The sequence below is a fragment of the Myodes glareolus genome, chromosome 22, assembly GCF_982192425.1.
Source record: "Myodes glareolus chromosome 22, mMyoGla1.1, whole genome shotgun sequence".
In the NCBI taxonomy this organism is placed as follows: domain Eukaryota; kingdom Metazoa; phylum Chordata; class Mammalia; order Rodentia; family Cricetidae; genus Myodes; species Myodes glareolus.
In genome coordinates this window covers 51,812,765-51,840,635 of record NC_142047.1, presented here as the reverse complement: position 1 = coordinate 51,840,635, position 27,871 = coordinate 51,812,765, and the positions used below count along the sequence as shown (strand labels likewise).

Below are 27,871 nucleotides of genomic sequence, written 5' to 3'. Positions count from 1 at the left end.
AAGGAACTTGGGAGTGGCCATGCTAATAGCAGACAGAGCAGACTGCAGACAAGCATCATTAGAGCTGAAGAGGAATGTATCAGTTACGAACTCATAAGGAAGAACCTTCATAAATGAGTCTGCTCAGAGTTTCAAAGTCGGGCGGTGGTGGTGCACACCTTTAAGCCTAGCATTTGGGAAGCAGAGGCAGGTGGATCTCTGTGAATTCAAGGCTCGCCTGGACTATAGAGAGGGTTCCAGGACAGCCAGGAGTACACAGAGAAACTGTTCTCAAAAAACAAAACAAAACAAAACAAAACAAAACAAAGAAAGAAAGGTTTCAAAATACATGAAGCAAAATTAGGCTGATCTAAAGGGAAACAGACAAGCTCACAGTCACAGTTGGAGGTTCCAACATCCCTGTCAAATATATAGATGAAAAATCAGGAGGGGGGGAGGAGGAGGGGAAGAAAGGAGCTAAAAACAATATTTCACCCACCATGACCTAAATGATATTAACAGGGCCCTTCACCCAACAAGAACAAAAAACACAGGAATTTCCCCTAAGTGGAAAAGGAAAGTGGCAAATTTTGGGCAGCTTTGTTCCAATACATCTGACCCTAACGAAGGCTGGGCGACTCTGACACAGAGAGAAAGACCCCAGCCGAGGTTTCCACAGTTCCCTAGGCTCTGTCCACCAAACGCTCACGTCTCCCACACAAACGGAGAACAAAACCCTGGAAGTCTGAGCACACAGCTAACAAGCCCCTCTTCTTTCCCTGTCGTTTTAGTGCCAAGATCTTCAGCGCAGGGCCCCGGACTCGACAGAGCGCAGTAGTCTCTGGTGCAGACCTTCCGCTGTTGCTGCAACCGCTATTTTGCTTTCTGGCGGTTCTCAAACTCGCGCTGGAACCAGATGTATACACCTTATAAATAAAATTTCTGGCAGAAGCAGTCTTGGTCCGCGGGGGCCTTGACACCTGCTGGCCTGTCTAAGTTTGGCGGTCTGAGGATCATCCAGCTGGAGTGTCCACAGCTGTGACTTCTTCTTTAGACCCCTCTGGAGTCTGCACCTGCAGAAGCCTCACCTTGGTTTGGCTCTCAGCCTGGTTCAGGTAGCCCCATCCTCCGTGGCTACAGTTAGAACCATGACCAGCCTTCCTAAGCTCCAGCCCTGTAGCGTGGAGACTCAGGAGCACGCTAGAGCCACTGTTGCCAAGCAGAGTTAAGAGCAATGGGATCCACTAGACACCACACATATTCTGCTCTGTCCACTCAGGGGTACTGTACCACCTTTGCTTATAGCCTCAATGGGATATTGGAACATTGACGGGGGGGGGGCTTTATCAGCGTCTTCTAAGGCTAACCCGTGGCCAAGTTGCGTGTGGGGGATTCTTGGTCTCTGCTCATGTATCACCTGCCTGGACCCTGGTGACCACAAACATGCTTGTGAACTGGTTGGCTACAGGGCCACATGTGTGCCAATCATCGGCAGACACGTGGGGAAGGCTAAGTTGTGGCCTTCTGTAGCCTGATTCCTCTCACCCTGGATGGGGAAACTGCCTGCCTGCCCTCAAGGATACAGAAGCTAGGCTAAGGTCCACCACCCCTAGATTGCTGACGCCTTTCCCGGACACAGTGGTGACAGTGTGCATCTAAGCCCTGTCACAGAGGAAAAGGCAGAGGCTAGGATTCCCAGCCCGGTTCCCTGCTCTGGAAGAAACAGGAGGCCCCAGCCTACCCCCTCCTCTGATGTTTGCTGTTTTGTTGTTGTTGTTAATTCCTCACCAGGTGGAACCGGCACTGTGGGGCTTAATTAAGCTCAGCCAGCTGTTGCTGAACACGGGAATGCATTGCGTGGCAGAGTCAGCCTGGAGCAGCGGAAGAGGAAGGGCTGGGGCCACAGAATCCCAGGCCAAGATGGAGTATGGTCAGAGTTCAGGGAGTAGAAAGCTGGGGTTGCCAAGGGGACTCCGTGGGGAGGTCCAAGCATGTTCAATTGCTGCTTTTCCTCCCCTCCCCTTCCCCATGCATTGAATGATCTCAGGTTCTGAGAACCGAGACCCACCCATACTCTCAGAGGACAAAGGGAAACTTCACAGATATGAGAGCCCAGGGGAGGTCTTCAGGACATACTGCTCAATACTGGGACAGAAGTTCTGGAATGAATATAAGGAAGGGGAGGGGAGAGGAGGAGATGGGAGAGGAGGGGAGGGGAGAGGAGGAGAGGAGAGGAGAATAGAGAAAATAGGTGTGGTGGAGGGAGGGGTGTATGTGGTATTGGGGTTGTGTGTAGGAAAGTGTGCATATATGTATGTGGAGGGGTGTATATGTGTGTGTATGCAGGCAGTGGGAGAGAGCATGTGAACACACACACAGGGATATACGGCGTGGGTCAGGCCGGCTGTACAGAGATTCTCTGTTCACACTGGTGAGACACACACAGGGATACACGGCGTGGGTCAGGCTGGCTGTACAGAGGTTCTCTGTTCACACTGGAGATGGTTAGATGGGTTCTGTTCCCCTCTGGCATATCACAGAACTTTATTCACAATTCTCATGAGACAGTAATAGATATTCCAATAAACTGCTTAGCTGGGAGTGCAAAGCCCTGGGCCAAACAAAGAGGAGCTGACAAGCTGCTGGAGAAGCCCATCCTTGCAAGGAATGGGCACCCCAGGAACCTTTTATCTGAGGTGTCAATGAGCTGAACACACTCCAGCAAACGTCTGGTTAGGGGAGTCAGGTGTACAAAGTGGAGGGAGCTGGGAACTAACATGAGGATCCGTTCCTTTACCTCCAGAGCGTGTAAAAAAATGGATTGCACCCACCCCGCAGTCTGGATTTCTCACATTAAGTTGTCAGCCACCCCAGAGTTAGAAAGGACCTCTAGACATATTAGAAGACATCCAAGTGGCCAGAAAAGGTGCCCAACCCTGGATGGGACACTGCCACACATCTATCTGTTCACATAACAACAACAAAACCACATGGGCAGTACCAGTGAGGACTAAGGGTGACAGGCACCCTTGCTCACAGACCACAGGGACCAAACCGTGTCCCTGCAGTCTAGAAAGTGGTTAGCTCGAGGAGCAATAGCGACCCATGACATCTGCACTCTGCTTGTCTTGCCTGCCTAACCAAGGACCTTGGGAAAGCATGGGTGAAGTGGGGTCACTTCTGTGGAGCTGGAGGCACGCCTTTGGGGGGATATGTCCCCTCTGTCTGTCTTCCTCTCCTCTTACACGAGCAGCTTTGTTCTGTGATGCGGTCCTGCCAGGATACTGGGTCACCTCAGGCCCACAAGATTACATACAACTGGCTGACCACAGGACTGGAGCCTCGGAAACCAGGAGCCAAAATAAACCTTTTCAATTTAAAGTACTTCTTCCGTTTACTAATTGGGCATGAGTGTGCCCACGCAGGCCTTGACATGAACGCAGAGCTCAAAGAACAGCCCGTGGACGTTATTTCCCCCCTTCTGCCATGTGGGTCCTGGAGTCTGGGCGCAAGTCAGCAGACTTGGCAGCAATCGCCTTGAACTGCTGAGCCATCAGCCCCCAAATAATTTTTTTTTTTGAAATAGCTTTTCTCAGGTATTTGTCCTAGTGAGGAAAAGCTGACTGAATAAACGGTACACATATCCATGTGTATATTCATTCATCCCCGTAAGTGTGTATTTTAGTAAATAACACTTGCCTGAAGATCAGAGAGTAAAATAGCCCCACTGGTCAGCCTTCCAGGCCAGGCAGTGGTGACACACACCTTTAATTCCAGTAGCCACACTTGTTGCCATAGAAACTGGGCAGTACATCCCTTTAATCCCAGCCCTAGAGAGGATTATAAAATGGGAGGAGACAGCTCTCAGTCACAGCCTCATTCCGAGATTCCTGGAGGCAGGATCACCATTTCAGACTGAGGTCGAAGTAAGAGTCAGTGGCTGCTTTGCTTTTCTGACCTTCAGGTTGAACCCCAATATCAGTCTCTGAGCTTTTATTAATCATGCCTCATGTCCCTAGTAATATAAATTGAATATTCTCAATTATATAAATTGATGCACCCTAGTTATTATATGACCATATACCCCAATCATATATATTTCCATACACTGCCAGATATATCCATCCTCAGATAGCCCAGTCGTACGCCCCTGCATCTCCAATCACATACCTCATGTACTGAAGTGTGGTTCCCCTTCTCTGAGTTTTAATGGCTCTTCCTGCCATCCTCCCACCAGCGACCTAAACTGAGTCCTGGGAAACAGATAGTGGAAATATCAAAGGAAAAGGACACTCCCTAGAAACATGACTGTTAGGAAATAATCTCAAAACAAAAGCCCCCTCCCTCTTCCTCCCTCCTGTCTTTTCCTTCCCCTCTGTCTCTCCCTGTCTCCCTCCCTCTCTGGGCCCTCTCTGGTGACTCCCATTTCCCTCCTACATACCCAGGCCTCAGACCGAATTCCATGGATTGCCATGGTGAAGACTGCAGGGTGGATACCATGTGTCCCAGCCGTGAGAGGGTCAGTGTCATGGGTAGGACAGGCCCCACCTCAGACTTCTTACAACTCTATGGGGAGCCCTGGACACACCTTCCAGGACCCCTTGACATTTCCATTCATCCCAGGCACGGAGAAACCTGGGACATCAGGTTTTATCCCTGTGTCTAAAAATAGTCTAGATATTCCTCTCTGTCTGCTGTTGGGAGCTGTGAACCCCCCAGATCCTGAATTTCTTGTAAACAACGTGTTGTGCTTGCAGCTGCTCTGAGCACGAGACCCTCACGAGTTCCTGATGGCAGGGGAGTGGTTTCTGGTGGGTTTGGCTAGGGCGTGGCTAGCAGTTAAGGATCCCTATATAAGCAGCTCTGGTACACAGTAAAAGGGGCATTCCTGTTTCAAGGATGACCCGTGTCTCTATCTGTGTGTCTTTTTGTGTTTAAATCTCCAGACCCTTGCCAGCTCGCAAATGGCCCTGTAGTGTAGGCACCGCAATACAGGAGTAGTACCATACTGGCCCGTAGTACAGGCAGGCGGTACAGTCTGACACATATGTTGTCCCTTTTAATTCCCATGGCTGCCTGCAGGTCTCACAGCCATTATGCACAGCAAGAACTACAATCTGGCCACCAAACCCCCATTTCCTGTGACTTCTTTATAAAGCTGAGGTGGTGGTGCTGGTGGCCAGCTCTGGAGGCCAGGGTCCTCATCACCTTGTTCACTGATCCTTGAAGTCACCTGTCATGGGAGCCACACCCTTTGAGGACTATCCATCCTCCAGAGGCAGCAGCCCAGCCAGGGTACAGTCTCTGGCTTCGTATTTCTTGTTGCTGTGCTTAAATACCCTACAAAAACCCATTTAGGGAAGGAAGGATTTCTTTCAGCTCATAATTCCTGGTCGTAGTCTGTCCTAGCAGGGAAGTCCCAGTGCAGATGCTTGAGAGAACTGCCACCGAACACTTGCAGTCAAGAGCAATGCATTAATGGATGCATGCTTGTCTTTCACACGCCCTGGGGTGCGCACTCCTGCGCAGACCACCGAAGAGGCAACATGTAAGCTGTCACACTGAGAAAGGTACTGAGCCCGTGTGGCTAACATAGATCAGAATAATGGGTTAAGATAAGTCATAAGAACTAATAAGTAGCCTGATCAAATGGGCCAATCAGTTTATAACCTTATGGAGTCCTGTGTGTGATTTTCTTTTGGGGCTTGCCGGTTGTGGTGTACTGGATGGGCCAGATACCCCAACAAGCCGGCCCCCTCATGTTACATATGGCGCCCACGTGGATAACTGAATCCACAGAAAGCTTGAGAAAGCTTGGGAAAGAGTAAAGCATGTTTTCTTGGTAGCAGCAATTTCTCGGGTCTGCTCTGCTTGCTAGAGGCAAGCAAGGCTTTCATCTAAGAGAGGCTTCCTGACTCAGCTTCAGCTGCAAAACCCTGCAGCTCTTTTAAGAGGTCCTGCCGCAAAACACTTAAATGGTGTTGATGAAAAGCTGAACACATGCTTTTTGGTTTTCAGCCGTGGCAGAAAAAAAGCTGCGCTGTTTTAAAATGCCGGTTTTCTGGGCTGTCCTGCCAGGTCAAACTCTGACTCTTTTAAGCAGGCAGTCCGACTGAGTGTGGTCTGTGATCAGAATACTACAGCTTGCTTGCTAGCAAGGACCTTGAAACGCCATAGAGTTGTGGCAGTGAACTGAAGCTCTGGCTGGTATCTCAGCCATGAGGAATGGGCTGGATCTAACCGTCAAAGCCACAGCTCTCCATATTGCTTAGTAAATTAAAGGCTTATGTAGTCAAAAAAAAGAGAGATATACAGTAAAGAGAGATTCAAAGAGGAAAAAACCTCTAAATATTTTACAGTGTGTTAAAAATATATGCAGGCTAAAAGTTAGTTCTTAATGTAAAAAAAGGAAGAAAGAGAGTAGTTGTGTGTGGTGGTACACACCTTAAATCCCAATGCCTGGGAGGCAGAGGCATCTGTGACTTCAAGGGACAGAGGTAGAGATTGACCTCTGTGACTTCAAGGTGTGGTAGCACACGCCTTTAATCCCAATGCCTGGGAGGCAGAGACAGATCTCGGTGAGTTCAAGGTGTGGTAGCATACACCTTTATTCCCAGCACTGGGGAGGCTGAGACAGCGAGATCTCTGAGTTCAAGGACAACCTGGTCTACAGTGTTATTCCAGGACAAAGATATATACAGAAAACCTGTCTCAAAAAGCCAAAAGTTAAAAGTAAAAATAAAAGAAATAGAGGTTAAAGTAAAGCCACATAAAGATGGAAAATACGCAGAGAATCTTGATACTGTATGCTATTATGCTCTCTTTGAATTGTTTGAATGCTGAGGAAGGAGCAACAGCTGCTAAAGGACTGTTGTTTATAAATGCTGCTGAACTAACCCAAGATAGGTATTTTGAAAATACCTTGGCTTCAAAACTGAAGTCAAAAGGTATGTTACTTTGGAGAAGAGATTCTGCTTTTGTTTCCACAGAAAATGAGAGGCTATGGATTTATTCAGAGTTAAGAAAAATCATCTTTGACCAAGGGAGGCCACCTGAGAAATCTCCGACAGAAACAGGTGGCCCAGATGTCTGAGTTCTACATCCAGAACAGATTCAAGACTGCAGCCTGAGATGATCAAGACTCCCAGGATACTTCAGTCAGGACTTGATTATAACTCTAAATTTTCTTTAGGTCCCCATAAGATCATCAGCGGCCCCAACCAGCAGGAAGTAGCCTGAAATACTACGCCCACATTCCCAACAAATGGACCATGGGTATTTTCCTTTGTTTAAAAAAAAAAAAAAAAAGAGGGAAATGGTGCGGGAGAATTATCTGTATTCTGTCAATCATGTATTTTAATAAAACGCTGATTGGCCAGGCAGGAAGTATAGGCGGGTCAACCAGACAGGAAGTAGAGGTGGGGCAATGAGAATAGGATAAGGCTAGGGAGGAGAAAGCTCCCTCAGCCACTCCTGTGCAGACCACCGAAGAGACAGCATGTAACTTGCCCAGCTGAGAAAGGTACGGAGCCATGGGCTAATGTAGATTAGGATAATGGGGTAACAAAAGTTGTAAGAACTAATAAGTAGCCTGACCTAGTGGGCCAATCAGTTTATAACCTTATGGAGTCCTGTGATTGATTTTCGTTGGGAGTTGCCAGTTGTGGGGTACCGGGTGGGACAGAAACCCCAACAGGCCGGCCCCCTCATGCTACACAATGGACAGTTCTTCCCATCTCAATTAACATAATCAAAACAATCCCCACAGGCCGTCCTAATCTTGACAGTCCCTCCTGGAGACTCTTCCCAGGTGACTCCACTTTGTGCCAAGTTGACAATGACAACTGACCATCACAGCATCAGAGATTCTGATGTAGACATGGGGGCAGGTTGCCGAGCCTCTGACATCTCCATAACCCGCTTTCAAGAGAGACACTCCTGTTTCCGTTCCTCACCATCTGTTAATTATTCTAATGAATGACAGCATAACTGGTATTTACCTGAGCCTTCTGGCCCTGGCTGCTCTGGCATCTGGTCAGCAAGGAGCCAATCCTAATATAGACCCATCCTGGGGGAGATACGTGGTGGCCTGGGAGTGGAGTTCAGACTGGGGGCCAGCCACTAGAATGTGGCTGCCTTCGGGGGGGGAAGGATTGGATCCCTCCACAAACTGGGAGGATTTGTCACACTGCAGAGATGCGGACCTCAGCATGTTCCTGCCCCTGCTTCATAAGCCACTTCTCACTGTACGCAAGGCATTTTCCTGAAGTGCAAATGGACCCGAACCCTCGTGCTGCCTGCAGTCTGGGAGTGAGAGGCAGCGAGGAGAGCAGAATGTGGAACAGGGGACAGAGCGATGTGGCACCCCGTCTGCACCCTCAGTGTCCTGTGTCGAGCTCACTTCCGGGTGGCAAGACAGGGTCGGAGGTGGGGTGATATGTCCGAAGCCATTCAAGTCAGGAGGATAGAGCTAGTGTGTGATCCAACTTTGTCAACTCTAAGGTCCAACTAAGGTTCAAAATAGCCCTCTGTGCCTCAGTTTCCCCAGCCATAGTAGAGGTGTGGGAAGCAGGCAACTGTGCTCAGTGGGTTTGCTCATGCTGTTCAGACTGATGGGGGTTGAGGCTCATCTCCCACACCACTGCTTAAAGCCTTTCGTCACTGTGATAGTTTGAAAGAAAATGCCCTCCCAGGCAGTAGCTCTATTAGGAGGTGTGGCTTTGTTGGAATAGGTGTGGCCTTATGAAAGGAAGTGTGTCACAGTGGAGGTGGGCTTTGAGGTCTTATGTATGCTCACGTCACACCCAGTGAGACGGACCACTTCCTGCTGCCTGCTGGTCAGGATGTAGAACTCTCAGCTACCTCTCCAGCACCACGTCTGCCTGCCTGCCTTGTCCCATTAAGATGGTAGTGTGCTGAATCTCTGAAGCTGTAAGACACCGCAATAAAATGTTCTCCTTTAAAAGAGTTGCCATGGTCATGGTGTCTCTCCACAGCAATGGAAACCCTAACTAAGACAATGAATAATGGTAGGATCCGTGCTGGAGGAGAGGGAGGGGTCTGGGACCTGGAAGATGGCAAAGGTTTCTCTTCCTAGGACCAATACCCTTGGTGGGCCTGTCTACTCAGCCTGGAAATACTTAAATGTAGCTAGAAAAAGTCTGCAGCAGGAGTGTGAGACATCAGGAGCCTCAGGAGCCTCAGGAGACTGAGAGGGGCGTGGCTTCCCAGGGAGTGGGGAAGGTGGGGCTTTTCTGGAAACCTTTTCCAGGCCCCTGGAGCTAAGCACGAGCCAGCTACATGCTCTACTGGGGACTGAGCTCTGCCTGTGGATGTGAGGCCGCTCTCTCTCCCTCACTCAGCACATGACCTTGTCTCTGCCATCCTGGCATCTCTTCGTCTGGTCCTTAAAACCCTCTCGTGAGTTTACTGCGAACCAGGGAGATTCCAACATCTGCCAGCTCCAGGAAGCAGAGACGGGGACCCTGGAGAAACGGTTCAGCCAATGGTTAAGAGCTCTGGCTGCTTTTCTAGAGGACCCTGGCTCGATTCCCATCACTTAAATGTCAACTCACAGCCATCTGTAACTCCAGTCCCAGGGGATCCTAGGCCCTCTTCTGGCCTCCCGTCACCTTGCACACACGTGGCACAAAGAAATACATGCAGGCAAAACACTCATATACAAAATAAAAATAAGGCAAATCCTGAGGTGGGGATTGGGATCCCTTGGACAAAGAGAGGGACACGGGAACTCCTTGTTCCATAAGTAGATCATGGGTGTATGACTTCCATATCTCATGGCTTCCAGCATCATCTCACCTGGCGTGTGCTCCAGTGCAAGCTCCCGATGGATGTGCTCCCTTGACCCTTCACCTTCCTGTCACCCCCACACACACACACATACACACAGGGGCCACTTTCCACCAGATCCTGCCTCCAGCTATACAGCTAAGTAGCCCAACTAAGATATTCAGGCATGAACTGTGACCAGGATAGTACGTTAGGATCCTCTCCCAGAGGCGGAGGACAAGCTGTCTCCTTTTCAGCCACTGCGCCATCCGGTGCCTCTGCCCGGAGTATCTTTCCTCACCGACTCTAGGCTCCCCCTGCCCATCCGTTCTGTATCCCAAATCTGTCCCAGCATCTAAACCTTTCTCCTTCCTTTACCAATGAGCCCAGCCGCTCCCACAGGCCAGACTCTGCTCTCAGCTCTGGGGCAGAGACGCTGATGAGAAGGGGTTTCCTGGTGTGAGGGGCACAGAATGTACAGGAACAGGCTGAGGCGGGGCTCTCTAGGGAGGAGGTGTCTAAGCAGATGAGATGATGAGCTGCCAGCTGCCTGGATACCTGGATTGTGCAAAGGCTACCTACAAAAAGAGACTGGACCAAAATGACACAAACCACAGAAGGGAACGTCGGGTCTGCATACCCTGGTAGCCAGGAGCCTCCGGGGTCTGAGCAGGAGAGCAGCCCCAGCTGGCTCAGTTTCAGCAGTAACCCTGCTGCTTAGGGCTTGTCCCTGGTCTCCCTCCCTGTGATAAACGTACTTGTGTGATCCAGCATCCAGCCAGGCTCTGACGGGCTGACAGCACGAGGGAAGAGCCGAGTGGGATGCCAGCACATACTTCTCAAGGCCTTGAGGATACACTCGGAGCTCGGGAGACTCCAGGGACAGCTGTAACCCCCTGGCATCCCCTCCACCAGGTGTTTGAATCCTCCCCACCTGGTCCCTCCATCTGCATGCAAAAATCCTCATCTCTAAGAGAAAGTTGAGACCCAGAGACAATGCAGAGGAGAGGAGCTGTGAGGAAGGCGTTTGATGATGAGTCGAGCTATTGATGCTCGCGCTCAAAGCCCCCGTATTTTCCAAGGCCTTTAAATGCCTGCAAGCGGATTAATAAGGTCTTGGTAATAGCTGGAAGTCTATATTTATTCTATCTGCGATGCCAGTTGGTCAGGCCGTGTGAATATTGATGATGGCCGGGATTGAGGGCAGCGGCGCCTGGCTTTATCTCGCCCGCGCAGGCTGCCAGAGCCCTTATCAGTCGGGCCGGCTGCTGCAGCTGCGGCTCCCTCTGGCCCGCCCCGCCCCGCCCCCACTGCTTGCTTTATAATCAGAAGAGAAGTTGCTGCCTTGATATTTCCATTTTTATCTCTCCTATTTACTTCATTTAATGTCTTTCAGGGAATATTTTCTCTGCAAGAAGGCAAGTCTGTGGGTCGCCTTCATCTTGCTGCCCCTACCCCCGCCCCTTGCCTAAGCTGGAGAAAAGGGGGAGAGGTGGAGCCCGACTCTAGTCCTTCGGTTCCTGTCCCTGCCTGTGGTGGAGGCTTCGTTCCCCTCTGGCTCCACACTCATGGTTTCTTCTCCATACTTTCTGCTCCTCACCCAGGGCTTTGGTTTCCACCCCATCTGTCCCTTTTGAGTGACCCATGGCTCCGCATCCCCTTGGCAGTTAAGGAGCCTGACCTGCAAGCCCCCGAGACTGCACTCCGCTGGTTTGCCAACTCGTAGGCTCCCTGAAGGGGCCCACGCTACCTTCCTGTGGTGCAGAGCTCCCGGCCTGTCTCCTCACACAGCCCCTGATTTCAGGAGAGGATGTTATCGGCTTTTCACAGATGAGGAAACCAAGGTTCTGGGAGGTTATCAGCTGTGGCCACTCGCGTTGGCTGGAAACTTGTGACAGAGAGGGGGGGACAGCAGGCAGGCTGGGGCAGGCCATGTGTGCACCAGACTTTGGAAGGAGCTGGTGCTGAGCCCAAGCCCTACTCACCTTTAGATTTTCTCACCTTTGCAGAGGGACACTGCTGTCCTTAGTGCCCCCTTCAGGCAGAACACAGGAGGTGCACCCAGAGGCCCCGCTTGAGGGAGGTCTTCTGGCCTGGCTACCCCACTGCTCTGAGTCATACACACCCTCCCTCAAAACCCCATAGATCCCTGGTTCAAGACCATCAGCTCCCCATCACAGGCCAGTGTCTTAAACTTTGCAAAAGTTGACCTTACTTTTTTACAAAGGTCTTTGCAGGTGACATTGAGCGAAGAATCTTAGTGATGAGCTACCTTGAGTTGGAACAATCCTAAATTCACGGACAGAGCTCTTAGAAGAGAAAGATTCACAAACACATGGGCACTACCATATGAGGTGGGCACTTCAGGAGAGAGCCAGTCTGGCATCCAGGTAGTGGGGGCGGGCTGTGTGTGTGAGAGAGTATGTGTGTGTCTGTGTGTGTCCCAGAGAAAAATGTTGGGTGTAGCACAACTAATAAAAGCCCAGGGGTTCAACCTGAAGATAAGAACAGCAAAGCAGCCAGTCACTGGCTCTTCCCTCGACTTCAGACTGAAATGGCGATCCTGCTCCAGGAATCTCAGAATGAGACTGTGTCTGAGGGCTGTCTCCTCCCATTTTATATTCTTCTCTAGGACTGGTATTAAAGGCATGCACCACTACTGCCACGTTTCTATGGCAAACTAGTGGGGCTACTGGGATTAAAGGTGTGTGTCACCACTGCCTGGTCTGTAAGGCTGACCAGTGGGGCTGTTTTACTCTCTGATCTTCAAGCTTTATTTATTAGAATACAAATGAAATGTCACCACAGTTGGGTGTCTTCCTTGATCACTCTCCAGCTTAGTTTTTGAGACAGAGTCTCTCGCTGAACCTGAAACTCTCCATTTGGAGCCTCCTTTCCCACCTACCAATGCTGCGGTTCAGCATACACTGTCATGCCTGGTGTTTGCATGGATGCTGGGCTGCCGTTACAGGCATACACTGTCAATGCTTGGTGTTTTCATGGGTGCTGGGCTGTAGTTACGGGCATACACTGTCGTGCCCGGTGTTTGCATGGGTGCTGGGGATTTGAACTAAGATCTTTTTTTCTTTACAGCAAATGTTCTTACCCACTGAGCCATCTGCCCAAACCTGACTGCTGTCTTAAGCCCCCCGTATCAGGTCCCAGATGTTCCAGGAAGCTCCCACTGTAGTGGCCGCTGTCTGTGAGCCCCTCTCTGCTCCAGTGGAGGACCCAATTCACTCTGAATTCTCAACAGTGTGCCAAGAGCCTCCTGCCCAAAGCTGCTGAATGAATGATTAACTTTACAGAGAGGAATTGGCCCGTTGGCAGGAGGCTCCAGCGCACCTGGAACCAGCTAACCGCTTCAGGAGTGCCAAGCTCAGGAAACCTAGAACCATGGGGCAGCCATGACTATGGGTCTCCAAGCACGCACCCCCACTCCCTGGGCCTCACAGTTAGATGCCCCTCCTTCTTCCTGGAGGTTCTGAGTCTCTGTTCAGAAATCTAAGCTGTGGCATTTCCCAAGTCACTCTTTGAGGAGCAAAGCTGCCCTGTTCACTCAGATGCTCCTATGAGGACCTGGGGATCCCCACTGAGACATGTCCTGAAGTCTGCCCTGAATTTAGAAAAGCAAGTCCAGGAGCCTGACAGAATTCCATGTGATTTTTATCACTATGAAGAGAAGTGTCGAGGGTTAGGGGGGCAAAAGTTCCCCTCACCCTCTTTCTTTTAGATGGTGAAACTTTGGTCATACCCTAACAGTTTAGTAAGACGCCTGGGGGTTGGGCTCTCCTTGAATGGGGGGTCATCTGCCCTATGGTCCCCCAAACACACACAGGCAGGGTCACATGGGGGGCACATAAGGGTCTGGCCATCCCCCAGTAGCTTAGGGGAGAACATCCAGATGTCCAGGCCAGAGGAAGCAGAGGAGAGAAGACTGGAGGAGAAAGGGAACACAGAGATAGCAGAGGGGTGTGTATTAGAGGGACATGCTGGATCCTGGAAGGGGACTCTGATGGTGGGGACACTGGAGATGGTGGGTCTGGTAAGATGGATACATGATATGGTCAGAAAGGAGAGTTGTTTCCCCAGGTGGCCCTGTTAAGGAGAAGGTGCTGGGGGGATCCCCAGTGTGGCCCCAGATATAGGTCCAGGGAAGAGGCCAGAGGAAGCAGAGAAACCAGGTGTCTACCCCATAAGCAGGTGGCCTGGCACAGGTGGGAACTGGGTGCTGAGAGGACCAGATGTCATAGGCAAGTTGAGCTAAGGGACCCGGAATGAAAGAGTCACCGTACCCTGAAGTGGGAGGACCCGAAGGACACCAGAGGCAACAGTGAAGGTCAGCCAAGGTTACGTAGGTGATGATATCAAGGGGCCGTGCTTTCTGGTAATAAAGAGAAAGCTAGTTGTGCACCCAAGAGGAATACGCTGGAACTGAGCAAGAAGAGCTGAAAAGCCAAATGGAGATGCCCGTGCTGTGGCTCTATTTTCCTGGGGTCCCAAGCTGGCAAGTGAGGTGGGACAATGAGGAATCACATCTGAGTGACTTGGGGGTAGTGGATTCTGAGGAGGTGACGTGCTGCTAAAAGGGACATGCCTACAACAGGACCTTCCGCTTGTCCAAAGGGATTTAACTCTCAGCTTGTGATATGTTTGCTGTATGCAAATTCTCCTGGGTGACCCTGGTTGCCATAAGGGACAGTGTATGGGGGAGGGTGACAGCACAGACATTGATCTCTGACCGTTGCTCAGTGTGTCTGTCAGCTGCACCTCAGGAGCAAACACCCTGCCATGACGGCTCTCTGAGCTTCCTGCCCAGTTATTGGGACCGCCCTGGACTGGCCGCGTCTGTTCCTGTCATGAGGGAGACAGCATCAGCATCTAGAGGCCACGCAGGAGCTGGTGGTGGGACCTGACCAGCCACAGCTGCTGCTCCTGCATGGAGATTGTAGACCCTACATTTCACAGGCCTGAGGCTTAGGAGACAGCATTATAGGCCCTTCCCAGAGAGACGGGGTGGGGGAGACCTCAGACAAGGCAAGGACCTCGGACAAGGGGTCCCGGTCAAGCTGGCACTGCCTGACACCTGGGAGGGATCACAGAGCTTCAGGTGAGGAAGGAGGACTAAGACGGTGGGACAGAAGGACCCACAACAGAGCCCAGAGGAACAGACCCAGGTGGACTGGAGCCTTGGCAGGCACTGGCTACTCTAGGTTCCTGATGTATTTTGACTCCCTTGAACCCTACATGGCCCTTGTGGATGGGATCATGAGGAAGAAAAAGAAGCATGGCCAGCTCCATAGCTCCCACAGGCATGCCGAAAGAGATGGGTCTGAAGCCTAGTAGCCCCTCTACGGGTTTCTGCCCTCTCTGAGTATCTGGGACGCGGACAGTGGAGGGCAGTCTAGGGTTAGCTGGGACCTTGAGTCTCTGTTGTGAGAGAGATCAGCCTCCTCCTCACACTGCAGCCTCCTCTGCAGAGGATGCTCCGTTTGCTCTCCGTGCCAGCCGGGCGATCTGCCAGGCCGCACAGCTGTGTGCCAGATGCAGAGGGCCAGGGGGCAGCTGTCCATCTGCCTCTTCTCTCAGGCAGCGCCTATTTTTAGAGGCAAAGCCTTAAAGCTGGGATTCAGGCAAGCCTGCCAGCTGTGGGTGGGCTAGAGAGAGCTCGGCCAGGACCACTTAAGGGAGAGGCAAGCAGCCATGACAGTGTGTGGCCGAGGTCTCAGCCTGGGGCCCTGAGGCCTGGGCCGTCTGCTCCTTTTCAGCCTTGCTTTTCCTCCCCCGCCCTCCGGGAACACCTACGCCTGCCTGGCCTCTGGGTCCCAGCTTTCCTTGAGTTTTCCCATCTCTCGCCTATCCCCCTCCCAAAGCTAGGCTCCACCTGGGCCTCTTCATCCCTCATTTTGATCTCTCTCTGTTCTTCACAGCTCTAAGATCACAGGACGAGGTAGGGAGCAACCATTGACCTCTGAGCCACCAACCTCACATTTCCTAAGGGGCAACTCCCATTGTTCCTCCCACGCAGCAGCATCTTCTGGATCCTGCCCCCACCTGCCAGCACATGCCTTGAATGGCTCCCTCGGCCCCACTCATCTTGGAAGCCATCAGTTCTCACTCCTGGCCCCATAGCAGTGACCTTGCTCCCCAGCAAAGCCCGGTTTCTCCACCTCACCTACCTCTGGTCTCATCTGATGACGACTTACACACACACACACACACACACACACACACACACACACGGCCTGCAATGCCAGTCATCCCTGATGGCAACTCCACCCCAGCCACACCGGCCCTGAACACCAAGACCTCACCACCCTGGTGCCTCTGACCTTCCATGACCCAACTGACTCCCTCCCTCCTGAGTCCTTGCTCCAGTTTCCATAGCTGGGGAATCCCTGACCAACACCAGCCTCCTCTAACCACTCCGGGCTATGATATTTTTTTTTTTTTTACCCTGTGGTCAGACGTGTTTATCTGTGTCCCCCAAATTAGACATGACTGTCACCATCTTGAAGCTCACTTCAGCAGCTGGTACCACCCACATGAGACCCTCACAAGAGTTGGCCTGTTGACAGTCTCTGGTGGGGGGTGGGGGGTTCATGAGGCTCATGGGACTCACCAGGCCCCTCCCCTAGGTTATATCAGAGATGGAAGGTTGACTGGGGCAGGACTCTTGTCCATAAATCGCCTGGAGAATTCCATAGACGTTCCATTGGTATAGTTACCTGTGAGTTTCCCACGTGTCTGTAAGTAACTCCAATGAACTCACTGGTTCACTATGTTGGGCTGAGGTGGAATTCTTTGATCTGTGGGAATCCTCTCTATCTGGAATGAATAACATTTTTACCTCCCCCCAGGGGGACGATCGCACAATAATAAAGTCAATTTCAGGCCTTGCTACCACTTTCCAAAGACTGGGAGCGATTGGCGCTACCCTCAAAGACAAAGAACTGTGCAGGTGGCTTTGCCACATCCTCATTTAATTCATCCCCTGCTCTAGGCCTTATAAAAGCCACCACCACTAGCAAATGAGAATGACAGGCACCAACATAACCAAATGCCCAAGCTGTAGGCGCTGTGCCAGTCATGGACTCCACAGTACAGCCCCAACATGGGATCCCCACTTGTCACCTACTTTTCCCAGTCCCCTACCTAGCGGTGTCCCAGAGGGCCTTCACACATGGTCTGTATAGCAATGATACCAACGACCGTGTCACGTCGGGACATAAGGCCTGTGTGTGAACAGCGCGTCACGTGTTCACATGCTGTGATACCAGGTAAGGGCATGTATGTTGGAGTGGTAGAGAGGCATGCTGTCATGGTGCTGCAGCCACCCAGAGAGTCGGTAGCCAACTGGAGTGAGGCTCCTGCCCTTCCTAGGCCACTGGGGCTCAGTCATACTTGGAACATAGCTGTGTCCATGTTCAAGAAATTGATAGGGTGCAGAGCAAGGGTGAACCAGTGACTCTTGGTTATGTTAGGCACTGGGACGAAGAGGTATACGAGGCTGGAGTAAAAGCCACAGCTGTCTAGCTGCCTCAAACCCATGACTGACCATGGTCAAACTTCTGCACACCAAGGTATGTCAGGGATGATCTGGTGGCATTTCTCTGAACACTGGTATGTCCAAGCAGGCCCATCCAGGCCCCAGTGAAGGCTCTGAAATCACCCCGGTATGACAAGTGACCCTCTATGTTGTAGCCTGGGTCAGTCTAGTTCCTTGTCCCCCATGGGGCCAGATGAGGCAAAGGAAGCTGTCACAAAACCCACATCCTACAGCATCAGCCTGTACTTGGGATCTCTCCAGGCCGCTGCTGACTCTGAAGGGCTTTGTTTTAGGACCTTTGTATGTCAGTCCAACAGTGGTCCCAAGCCACGAATGTGTGTTGACTCAGTCTCAAGGCCCAATTGAGAGTAACTTCGGGGTCTATCCAAGCCATTTAAGAGAGACTAACAAGAGAAGCAAATACACATTACTTTTTAGATCGTGGAGAAAGACTCAAATCAGGGTAGAACAGGAAAACAAGACAGGTAGGCTCCTTACGGAGGAGGCAGAGCTGTGTCTGGTCCTGGTCAAGGAGAGAGAAAGGCTTGTAGTAAGGGATACTCACAGAAGTGGGAAGTAGAGAGAAAGGCAGGAAATGGCCCTGGTAGGGGAGATAGTGGAAGGAAGCTGATGGAGGCCTCGTCCAGAGGGTGTGCATGGCACAGAGAAAAGACCGGGCCAATACAAAGATAAATAAAAAAGACGTATGGTCACCTATCCAGGTGTGAGGATAAGTGCACTCTGTGCAATGGGTGAGTGTAGACTCTGTGGATTCATGTGCCAATCACACGCAAGCTGCCTTCAAAACACACACGCCTGAGTGTCAAGCAGAAATACGGTTAATGACTCACCAGGGAGCTGGAGAACCCTCAGTAAAACACCTTGGAAATTGCTTTTTTTTCTGGCATGCACTTTACAGATGAGCAAACAGGTTTCAAGACTTGAAGACAGCTAGGGTGCTGCAGTTGGAATGGAAAGCCGTGCCCCGCCAGAGTCCTCCTGTAGCCCTTGCCACAGCCCTTTGTGGGGTGACAGGGAGCCCGGCATGGTTTGGAGACTGCTGACTTAGGGGTGCTGATTGTTTCCGGAATGCTGCAGCTCAGGGACCACATGATCAGGACTGACTGAGTCCATAGTTCAGCCATCTGAGGCCTAGAGGATACTGATGTCTGGAACTTGGCACGGCGCTGGGTTGGGACACTAGCTCTACCTTGTCCTGAGGAGACTCTGCACTTTAGAGAGTGCAGGGACTTGGGCAGGGACTGCAGAAGAAAGTTTCTCAAAAGGAGACTGACCACTCACCTACCCATCCGCAATCCCTGTGGCCACCCACAGTCCCCAAGCCATAGTACAAACCCAAGATAAGAGCTGAGGAAAGGAAGACAATGTTGACAGGCCTTCCTGGGGGTCTTCACTGTTCTGGATGCTATGTCCCCCACCCCTGATCAAGCTTACATGTCTCTAATAATCTTGTTCCCCAGCCTCAGGGACCTGGTTCCCTCTGGGCAGTCCCTGGCTCCCATCCAGACATCAAGACTTCAGTCACCCCTAGAACTGAATCACAATAACCACAGAGAAACCATGCACACACAGGGCACCTGGCAGAGTGAGCATTAGCAAAGCCCAGGGGGCCCTACGAAACGCCGTAGCCTCTGGGACACTGATTTCCCCTCCTGGAACATGCTGTCCTGATTCTTCTGCCATCATCTTCAAAGCACATCACGGCCTCCTGGCTGCTCTCCCTGCTTCTGCTGTTGCCATCATGGAGGGTAATGCATCCACTCTGCTTCCTTTCTCTTCTTGAGACAATACTAGAGAAGATGCCCTGTACATGTAGATCCCTTGCGACATGAAACCCAAAGCAAAACACAGACCATCAGATTGGCTAAGCCGCAGCCATGCATCTGAGCAAAGTGCTAAAGGCAGCTGGGGAGAGGGCCCCTGGGGAGGGAAGGTGTTCCAGGCAGAAGGAGGCAGGTGTAAAGACCCTGGGGTGGCCATGCCCCAATACCCACCTGCTGTCTGTCTCTTTCCAGAACTACAGCCAGTTTCAATGTAGGAGCTCAGGTCAAAGGGCCCCAGCTGGACCCTAGACCCCCTACCCTCCCAGACGGTAGGTGAAGCTTTTTGTAGGTCAGCCTCAGGATGTTCCCTTGGCATGTTCCGGAAGCTCCTGGGGTTGGGGGTAGGGCAGAAGGGGAGCTGGGGCGCAGGCAGCAGGTGCTGTTTCTAACAGCCTTGACTGTCTGCCAGTCGCCTCTGAAATCCACAGCACATCTGTGCTCATCAGTTGGCGGACAGATGGGCCCCAGCTTAGTATTTTTGGATCCGGTTAGACTTGGGGGGTGACGTAAGTAATACATAGCCCAGGTGCCCTGGGAGGTCAGGCAGGAGAGGAAGGTAAGCATGGGAGAAGGGACAGGGTGTGATGGCTTGCTTGCTTGGGTCTGAGGACTGTATCCAGGCCAGAGATACTGCTGGGTACCTGGGAAGGTACTCTGTGTATGCACCCTGGCTGTGGTTTTTGGTAGATATGTCTCGTAGAGGTGACAGTGCTGTGCCCCCCACCCTCAGTTCATCCCAGTTGTGACAACGGCATGGCATGCTGAGACCTAGAAGACAGACTCAGAGAGAGGCAAAGCTCGGCCAGAGGGCGGCTGCCTTGGCTGATTCTGCCAGCAGCAACTGCTGTGTCCTTTAATCAAGTCGCAGCAGGAAAGCCCTGACCCACACCCAGTATGCCCCCCTCCCACCTCCGCCACCTTTGGGGCTGGCCTGGGGAAGTTCCCAGGAAGGAGATAAGGCTGCGGATATGGGTGTGCCCAAGCTTCAGAGTTCCAACCAGGTCCTGTGAGACAATGGCCCTGGTGACCACGCAGGGTGGGAAATGGGAAGGAGGATGCTTGGCTGTGAAGCCTGGCACAAGAAAGTGGCCTCAGGCCACCCAGCTGCCACACTGACCCCCTGGGAGCTTCTGCATTCACATTTCCTCTTCCAACAATCCTCCCAGGTCCATCTAACAATGGGGAAACTGAGGACTTTGACAATGGGGAGCCTGAACCAAATCATGGACACAGCTGTGGAACATTAGGCTATTTGTTTTGCCTGTACACAGTGGCACTTCTGCCTCTTGTCAGGGGTGTCTAAGAGATCTGCTGTCTGTCTGTCTTTCCATCATCTGTGAGGAGCACAGCATCTGCTGGTCCAGTCTATATCTTGAGCCCCATAGGTCACCAACCATGGGCTCTCTTTCTAGAAGGTACCACACTCCTATCCTGGAGGGTTCCAGGAAGCTGGAGCTGGGTGAAAGACACTCCAATAATACAAAACACCAAGCCAGCAAGCAAACTGGGCCCTGCATCTCCAAGCCCCTGCCCTGGGTGGTTGAAGACACAGCATCCAGCTAGTTACTCCCGGTCCTGGACTGAGACACTGAGCATCAACTCTAGTCTTCATCCCATGGAGGTGAGCAGCAGCAACATCAGGCATGACCCAGGATCCTGTAGACATGGCAGCAAATAAACAGAGCAGAGTTGTGTTGTGCTGAAAGCGAGGATTCAGACACAGGTTCAATGGCAAAAACAGCCTTCATCTGGGCTCCTCATATATTTGGAGACAGACTTCCAGTAAAGTCACATAGAATACCTTACGGTATTCAGAAGGGACAGTGGGGGTCTGGAAACACTACCTGGTCCTGGCCATGCACCCAACATGTATACAGCTGGCAGCAGGGCAGGGTTTGCTGGGTGGTCCAGGTGGAGGGTGTATGAAGGGTACCCCAGGGATCCAGGTGTTCGCAGTTCCAGCCTAAGGAGGGAAGCACGTGGCTCTACAGACCTGACATCATTGCATCTAGGCTTGGCAAGGCAGCCACAGCTGCTGGAGCTAAAGTGTGGTTCACATCTAGGTAAACCACAAGGTGTCCTATGTTGGCCCCAGTGAACAGTAAGATTACTGTGGCGTGCTGGGCATGGGTAGATCCACTCACCCCGCAGCTTTCCACTATTGAGGGTGGGCAGTCAACACGACTCAGGCTCTTTCCCAACCTTAGTCTCTTTCTCCCTTTCTCAGACGGGCCTTCCCAGCCTCCTCTGAGTCTTGCTTTTGTCCTTTCTCTCTTAGACGCACACGGCACCTCTATGCACTGCCCAAAGCAAGGGCACTCAGGCCTCACCAACACCCCAGAAAGCAGTGTACACTCATAATAGAGTTAGTCAACATTTAGACCTGCCCAGAGGTTTCTGGGAATAATGTTCCTCCCTGAATACAGTGGTAAGAACCTGTGAGTTGGGGTAGAGCGATGGCTTAGTGGTTAAGAGCACACACAGCCAGTGGACCAAGCACATTCAGAGCATGTGACTAGAAAGAGCTAGTGTCCCTGAAGACACCATGACCTCCACATACCTCATCCAGAGCGGTGGGCCAGTTACAGACAAGTGGGCCTACTCCTGTTCATTGCCGGCTCAACATCAGAAAAGGCATCAAGTTCCTCCCAAACAAACCACTGTTCCCAATCATTTCTGGGGGTTCTCCCTTTCAAATCTCAGAACTTCGTGTCTGTCTAGAAAGACTTCAGACAGACCATTTGGAAAAGGGAGAGCCAGAGGGTTATTATGGGCAATGAGGGGACCGCTCAGCCTCGAGCACAGAGCTTGGGACTTGGCCTTGATTAGAAAGGAGAAGGAACAGATGTGTTTTATTTTATTTATTTTCTGCATTTCCAGGCAGGGACTTAGGATCCTGTGATGCCAGGGGAGTGCGCACCACTGAACCGCATGACCCAGAGCACATCCTGAGTGAAGATGTGACAGGTACCATCTGTCCATGTTTTGGCCCTCAGCAGAACTCCAAGTCTCAATCCCCGGGGGAACAAAAGGCAGGAGTTCTGAGATGCCTCACGTGGCCAGGAAGAAGCCTGAGGGGACGGTCCTGCAAGAGCCATCTGCCTACCACACCAGGACATCAGTGGGCACCTACTTCTTCCTAACCTCAGTTCCACCAGGGTTAGAGAAAAAGTGAAGAAAAGAGTGAGGCGGTGTCAAAGAATGTGTGCAGCCATAGTGGGTTGCTGAGGCCTCTCCTTGCACGTGTGTTCACTTAGTCTGCACGTCCAGGGCAGCAGGTGCAGCCTGTAATAGGTAAGGGAGGTGGGAGCATCCAACCAAGGACAGGCTGGAACCCAGGCCTGTTTACTAGACTCTCAGAAGCTTGTGCACAGGGAGCTAACTCCACAGGCACAGCCTGGCCTCGCCACCCTGCCTCACAGCCTCCTGAGGATGGTGGTACAGCTTGGGAGGAAGCCATCTGGCCCTGACTCCAGGCTTCCACAGAGACGCTCCCGACGAGGCCCCATCTCCCAGCTGCTCTCGCTGCTGAAAATATTTACATCCAAATATGTCCCAGTGTGCCATGCTTCTGCCTCAAGCCAGCCTGGGCGTCTGTCCTCGCCACCTGCGAGGCACGGTGCGGCTTCAGCAGCAGCAGTTCCGCAAAGCCCAGAGCAAACGAGAATCTAGGGTTGGCTGGCCGCCACCCACCCTGCAAGTCACTCTGCCCCGGGGCCTTTGCACCTGCTCCTGGCATTGCTCCAAGCGGCTTCCCACAGAGTATGTGTAGTTCACAAGGGTCACATGGGGCTGCAGACTCATGTCACCTCTCCAAGAAACCTTTCCTGCATAACACCGTGTCGACTCTCTCAAGGTCATAGTCCGAGTCATTTTCTCTGCAGTCATATTGTGCCATGCTATTTCATCAATTGATTTTTTTCTCCTGTCTCTCTTGTGGTGACGTCCGACCCCTGGGGCAAAGGTTATGCCCTTAGTGGCTTCCAGTTTCCAGCTTCTAGGACTTGAGAAACGCTGGTCCGCGGGGTCGGATGAGCTGAGCGCACAGGGTATAGAACCCGGGGTTCAGACACTTACTAACTCCAGTGATCACCCATGCCTCTAGTTTCCTTTTCTAAAATGGGGACAAACAGTGAGCACCACAGGACCCTGTTGTGAAAATGCCCTGTAGCCACCACCATGGAGGACCACAGCTTTGGGGGTGTAGGGGACAGCTTAGTCTGAAGTCTTGTCTGAGGTCAGGACGTGGGCAGGGCACTCACCCTTGAAGGTCTGGAGAAGAGAAACACCTCTATTGAGCTGGGTTCCAAATTCCTCTGCTGAAGCTGTCCTAGGATCTCATAGGAGCTCCTGTATAGAGAGGGCGTGAAGGGGTGTGTGTGTGTGTGTGTGTGTGTGTGTGTGTGTGTGTGTGTAGGACCTCTAAATGCAGAGGCGGAGCTTCTAAGTAATGAAGTTAAAATGAGGCCGACAGAGGCTAGAAGGATGGTCCAGTGGCTAAGACCTCATACTGTCCTTGCAGAGGACCTGAGTTCACTTCCCAGCACCTACACTGGGTGACACACAACCTCTTGTAACTCCTTGTAGCTTCAGGGGGTCCATTGTACCCCAACCTCTCGAGGCACTAAATTCATGTGTGTACACATAACCACACACTTACACATAATTTAAAATAATAAGAAATAAAATGAGGCCCACAAGGCAGTGACCATCCTAGTTCAACCCAGATCTTGTAAGAAGACATTGGGTGCAGAGACAACATCCGGCTGTGGGAACACAGAGAAAGCCCTGAGGATAGCACAGGTGGCGGCCATCAGCAAAGCCAGGAGATGCCTCAGAAGAAACCCAGTCTGGCCACATGTTGACCTTAAAACTCCAGCCTCCAGAATTGAGGACCCTTACTGTGGTTTTGTTACACACCCAATCTGATTGATACATCTTCCTGTCTCTTCAAGGTACCAGGAACTGACGGCAACCCTGGTGATCCCTAGATTGTGGCCTCTGTCCTCTGAAACCCGTAATGCCTTGCTCCCTTCACTGCCAGGGTAGCCTAGGTACCACCAGCAGCCCAGTCGGTGTGCATGCCATGCTGGGGGATACTTGTGACACAGGCCATGTTCTGACCTGGGTTCTGCTCAGTGGGTGGCAAGAGCCCCACCCGACCTTCCTTCTAGCAATGCACCTGTGTGTGACTAGGACAGCCCTAGATGCTTGCTGGCTTGTTTCCTTATTTCTCAAATGAGACATGGGATAATTTCCATGAGGTTTGAGAAACCTTCCCTTGAGGTTTGAAAAGAGCCACCAAGCCTCTGTCACCCTGTCTAGTGAGTGGTGGGATCAGTGTCTCCCAGCTTCTAAAACAGATCTCAGCAAAGATGCAGTGGGATTTCCTAGGTAGGAAAGTACAATATGGGACTGGAGAGATAGCTCGGTGGTTAAGAGTTTGTTGTTCCTCCAGAGAACACAAGTTCCGTTCCCAACACCCATGCTGGGCAGCTCACACCTATCTTAACTCCGGCTTCAGGGGACCCAACATCTTTCATCTTCCTCAAGCACTGTGTGCACATTTGCATACATGTATAGAAACACACACACACACACAGAGGTTGGGGGAATAAAAATAAATCTAGAAAGAAAGAACAGTACAGCATCCGGGACAAGACAGCATCTGTTTCGTCTCTTAAACACTCAGCCCTGAACTGCCAGGTGGAATCCTGATACTTTGGCCGCAGCAGAATGCCTGCTAGACTATAGAGATGGTGGAGGAAGGGCACAGGGATGATGGGCCATGAGGAGGCGGTTGAACAAGCTGACTGAAGGAGCACTCAAGAAGAGAGCCTTGACAAAGCAGGAGGAATGTCCCAGCCCAGTGCTCTGTGTGTACAAAGGCCCTGGGGCACGCTATACCTGCCTGAGTCCTGAATAGCAGACAGAGTAAGTGAGATCAGGGCAGCAGCAGAGGCCTCAGACCCTCAGTTAGAAAGATCCCCAAGTCCTGCCTCCTACACACACACCTGCAAGCCTCTAAAGACCCAGAGGTCTGGCCCTTTTGGAGCCCACTGGAGTTCCTAGGAGCTCCGGTGCCCTGGGGACCTTACATGAGTGCCTGCTGGCACTGAGCTTACTAGACTGGACATAGGGAGAGCAAAGTGCAGCAGGAAGCAGAGATGGGGGAGGGTCCTTGGACTGGGTAACAGCTGAGGAGTCAGCTGACTGCCCTGCGAAGCTAACATCCTGATGGGTGCCTGACAGATAAGGAGTATAAGTCTGTGGAGTGCGAGGAAGTCAGCCCCCTTCTCTTTCTTCTCTTCGGTCCTTTCCCCCATCCTTCCTCCCTTCAGTCAGGGGCCAAGCCTCGAGTCCCCCAAGCTCAGTATTCTAGCCCAGTTCTCTTGAGTTCAGGGGGCCTCAGAAAAGTCTCTACCCTCCACGAACAAAGACCCAGTACAATGGGCATACCTGAATCCCTCCATGGTGTGGCCACTAGTCCTGAGGTATGTCTGGGCTTGATATAGGACAGATAAAGGCTCCACGGCCTCAGACTGGCCTGCCCAAGAGGAGCCAGGAGCAGGTGATAAGGTCAAGCCAAAGTCAGCCTGTCCCCAAAGACTGTGATACAAACAGTGGTTTCTAACCACAAGTCAGCACCTGTACATCCAGGCTGTCGTGGCTGTAAGCGTCCACAGCATACAGACATTGGTCACCCAATGGGGAATTAATTGTTCAGCAATAGAACTAACATCCAGGAGTGTTTCAGACATGACTATTTCCGGGGATTCGGTGTTGGCTCTGGTGCCTGTTGTTCCACAAACCTCCTCTGCTACAGAGGCCAACTCTCCTGCTCCCGGAGGGGAAAAAAAAAAACCCTTCTCACAAAGGCTCGTGGGCCAGTACCAGACGGGACAGGTGGGCCACCCTGTGTCACTGAGGTGGAATGGGTCGACAGAGCAATAAGCCCACTCTGAATGGAGTTCTCTAAGGATCAAAGGAGCTGGTGAGGAAGAGGACAGGCAGACAGAAGCCCCTGCTTTCTGCTTATTACTCAATAGTGTGCTGTCCAGGGGAGGCCAAGGAGCCTGCGGAAGCAGGAGGAGGCCAAGAATGCAGGGGGAAGCCAAAGAGGAAGGGAGGAGGCAGAGTAGGCAAGGGGAAGCTTGGAGAGGAGTTACCCTCCAACCGCTGTTGGGCACCCCAGGTCAGAACTGGGAACTGTGTATGTGGAACTGGCTCTGTCTCCAAAGAACCTGGCCAGGGGTGCTGAGGTCCTCATTTCTCTGCCAAGTTGGAAGCTTAAACTACAATGGGATCTGCCCTTCACATTGGCTGGGAGAGGCCATAGGGACAGCAGGGCAGATCTCTCTCTTAGCCTCTGTTGTCTTCACGTGATACACAGCCACCTCTCTCAGAGTCCCAGTGACCTAGGATGGGATCACAGCTCAGAACCCATTGTATCACAGAGGGTGTACATTGACTGGCCATAGGCAGCCTGACCAGGCCTGGGTGTTATTCCCAGAGGCCCAGGGAATGCTCCTAAAGGAAAATGAACGGTTTCTTAGGAGGCTAGGGATGTGGATGTCAGGGTGGCCACCTGGGGCTACAGGGGACATCACCTTCAGGGCAGGTTTGTGATGGCTGTTAAGTGGAGCTTTGGTTCCAAAGGTGAAGGTGAGCATAGGTGTGTTCAGTCCCTCTGGCACAGAGACCCTCTCTCCCAAGATAACCAAAACTTCAACCACCAATACCTACAGATGTGGCATGAGTCACAGACTGACCATTCACAGAACAGCAGTGGACATAGAAGAATAAAGAAAAGGAGGCCTCTCAAAGGAATTGAGAGGAAGAAACCAGACAAAAGGGATGTTCAAGGTAGGGCAACTCAGCTGGTAGAGAGCTTGCCTATCATGCACAAGGTCCTAAGACTTATTCCCTGCAACTACATAAGCCTGGCATGATGGCATACGGTATAAACTCAGCACTCGGGAAGCAAGGCAGAAGGACCAGGAGTTCAAGGCCAGCCTGGGATATAGGAGACTGTAAAAACAAAGGAGGAAGGAAGAAAGGAGGGAGGGAGGGAAAGAGAGAGGGACAGAGAAATACCTGGTGTTGATTACGATCACGGAAAATTCTAGAAAATGCAAACAACTATACAGTGGCAGGGCAGGACCTCCCCCTGCAGGGGGAGGGGAGGCAATGGGATTGTTGGGGGCTCTCCTAGCATAGTGCGAACTGTCACAATACCACCTAGGCCCAGCTCCAGGTGGAGAGAGGCACTGCAGTGGCGTAAATAAGAATGATTCCCCCGTAGATTTGAAAGCTTAGTCTCCTGGGAGTGGAACTCTTTGAAATGATTAGAAGGATTAGGAGGTGTGGCCTTGTTGGAGGAAGTCTGTCACTGGGGGTGGGCTTTGAGGTTTCAAAAACCCATGCCAGGACTAGGTCTTTTCTCTCTGCCTAGGAATCAGGATGTGGCCACCATGAGGATAATGGAATAAACCTAAAACTATAAACAAACCCCCAATAAAATTCTCATTGATAAGTTGACCATGGTGTCTCTTCCCAGCAATAGAACGGTCACTAAGACAGGTGTAAAGTCGTGGTCTCCTAAGGAGAAGGGACTAGGGCAGGAGAGACAAGAAACTGAGCAGCCCTCAGGAGAAACATCAGACATCAGGGTAGGATCAGAAAGCATGTGCCCTAAGAGACCAGGTCA

At 51.7% G+C, this 27,871-nt stretch overlaps 1 long non-coding RNA gene across 2 annotated transcripts in view; it reads left to right on the top strand.

The window, feature by feature from the left end:
• LOC125402618 (uncharacterized) overlaps positions 1-7,603 on the top strand; it is a 29,537-nt gene extending 21,934 nt beyond the window's left edge. Inside the window, exons 3-4 of one of the 2 annotated variants that reach the window (XR_014999081.2) lie at positions 771-1,260; positions 1,771-7,603. This is a non-coding gene — a long non-coding RNA (uncharacterized LOC125402618). Of the gene's footprint in view, positions 1-770 lie in introns of both variants that reach the window. The other variant, XR_007232681.3, reaches the window with a different exon arrangement.
• Positions 7,604-27,871: the final 20,268 nt, after the last annotated feature.